Source organism: Odontomachus brunneus, unplaced genomic scaffold, assembly GCF_010583005.1.
Source record: "Odontomachus brunneus isolate Ranch 3 - 2012 unplaced genomic scaffold, Obru_v1 Obru_scaffold_018, whole genome shotgun sequence".
Taxonomy (NCBI): Eukaryota; Metazoa; Arthropoda; class Insecta; order Hymenoptera; family Formicidae; genus Odontomachus; species Odontomachus brunneus.
Window position 1 is genome coordinate 2,846,709 of NW_022639468.1, and position 2,500 is coordinate 2,849,208.

Below are 2,500 nucleotides of genomic sequence, written 5' to 3' on the forward strand. Positions count from 1 at the left end.
TTGAGTGGTACACGCTTCCGAAATGTTGAAGAAGTGCGAGAATGGGTGGACGAATGGATTGCTTCGAAACAAACATCGTTTTATCGAGATGGTATCGCCCAGTTGCCAGAAAGATGGCAAAAAGTTGTAGAAAGTGATGGAAAATACTTTCATTGAAATAATTTAAATAAATTTTTTACAATAAATGCTTTTTCTCAGTATTTTTTGGGCGGAAACTAAGTTAAGGTCCTAATAATAAAATTAAATGAAATAACATAAACAGATGTAAATAAATGGAGGAATGCATTTTTCTATGCACTTCATATTCCAAAATCAACCGGAAGTTGATGTTCCAATTAGAATTTTCTGTTTTCGGTCAGTTTGGAACATGGAATGTATACCATTAAATTCTTCACTTAATTTTATTAAATGTAACATTTTGAATTTTTAAAATCCGTTGTTTTAAAGAAACATCAGTTTGAAAGTAGCCTAAAATTTTTGACCGTCTTGGATCATAGTATTAGAACGGTACACTGGACGGCTCTAAAACTTATATCTTTGTATTCAGCTCAATCAAGGCCTTTAATTTTGTGCCCATTTTAAGTACATTTTTCACTGCCCAGAAATGGGGCACATGGCCTATAGACCAGTGGCACCACTCTTTGCAACATTCTGCGTCTGCGAGGAGAGAGATTCTTATCATGCGTCAAAGAAGGAAGACTTTTTGATGAGAAAATAGAGCGGCAGCAGACAGGAAAACAGTCGTGAGAAGAAGACATACGCGCGCCGCACGACAGCTCGATCGTCGGCGATTTCGTGACGATATCAATTTATCAACAAGTACGTAGACATGCGACTGACGATTTTATCCAGCCATAATTTATACAGCTATATTCTACGATATGTCATTAAGTATACACCGTCTGTAAATTTGTCAGAGAAACCTTGGATAAACAAAAATGCGATCTGGAATATTGTGTGTCATCTGGAAATGTAATTTCATGAATTCACCTATATAAATTTGTATTTTGCTTGGTGAAATATGAGGAGACAATTATAAGGACATCGCGGAGATGTGTTTTTCACGATCAGGCACGTAATGTGTATCAGAAATTGCGAGTCTCGGTAGATGGTGGTGAGTGCTCAGGTGCTCTATTAACATTTAATCGTCGTAGATTGCTAGGTATCACAAACGTGATGATAGTTTGCGCAACAACACATTCCTCACATTCCATCTGCTATAATTCGTCGGTAGCATTTATTTTGATGCGTGCGATATGATAATGTTACGAACGAGATTTCTATTTATGCGCGCGTGAATTGTACAAAATTATAAAGCAACATAATTAACTTGTCTGTAATTGTACCAGATTATTATAATTTACGAGCAAGCTACGCGGAAAAATGTTTACTCCCCTCTACTTATCGTATAGATTACAACATACGATGCAGATTAGAATCGTTGGGTGTTATTAATTCCGTCATTACGCAACGTGAGCATTTTATCAATAATATATTGAGTAGCAAAAACAAAACACGTCTGGCTTACAGAATTGCGGGCATGGTCATTGTGGGAGCACGAGATTCTTCTGGCGCCGAACGACCGCGCGATTTGCATCTTGCTCTGCAACCCCGCGTTTCGCCGCTGAAGATAACGTGATACGCTATGGAGATAAAGGAAGATGCTTCTGTCGAAAGACGCGAAGACGCGTTATTTACTCTCAGCATCGGTATCGGCGCTTATTTCGTCACTCTTCCGCCGTTTCCACGATTTTTCCACAAGTGCGTCCTCGCACATTTTGCCCACTTCGTACTTAGTGATCGCGACAGCGAAGACTTAATTGCGGAGAAGCGATCTAGACGCGATCTAAATGGGAGTTCGGTTAATAAGTTCGAACGATAAGAGCGCGCAGATCTACGATCTAAATTGCAAAATTGAGATTTTTAAGGATCGACCACGTCGCATGTTCTCGCGACCGTTCGGAGGATCGTTCTTGACGTTCAGTATTCAGCATGCGAAATAGGTCGTATAGAAAGAGAATGAATACTCGTGTAACGGATGCAAAAGATTAAAACTTCAAGGAAGTCATCATGCGGATTTAGAACGTTTGAATGGACATGCGAGTGAAATCCGAAGAAAGGGGCGTTATGCGGATTTAGGACGTCTTAGAAAATAAGGCTGCCGAGAAAAAAACCGGGGATAAAGTAGGGTGATGATGGTTGGAAAACAAGGGTTACCTCCTCTAAATGCAGCGCGCGCGCGCACGCAAATGTCCCAATGTCTCTGAATAATGCGGCAGAGTTGGCGAGATTTTGCAAAATTCCGATTCTATACGTGTAACAATGAAGATCATCTCGTGTTCTTCATAGACGAGTCAGCAAGCGAAAAAATGAGTCGAGGGGTTGAAAAGTGCGCTTTTGAAAGGGAAACCCGTACAGGCTTTATCAATAAAAGGTCTCTTTTATTTACCCGCCGAAGCTAAGAGAAAAAAAAAGTAGGTCATCATCATTAGGGAGTTGC

General features: G+C 40.0%; 1 protein-coding gene across 2 annotated transcripts in view; it reads left to right on the plus strand.

Annotated features, from left to right (window-relative positions):
* Positions 1–2,500, plus strand: part of LOC116841799 (organic cation transporter 1-like) — a 22,386-nt gene that overhangs the window by 4,312 nt on the left and 15,574 nt on the right. The window contains exon 1 of one of the 2 annotated variants that reach the window (XM_032810176.1): positions 1,843–2,500. This exon is cut by the window's right edge and continues 1,300 nt beyond it. The exons of the other annotated variant lie outside the window; for it this stretch is intronic. The gene's annotated coding sequence lies outside the window, so the exon portion shown is untranslated. Of the gene's footprint in view, positions 1–1,842 lie in introns of those variants that run through there. 2 annotated transcript variants of the gene reach the window in all.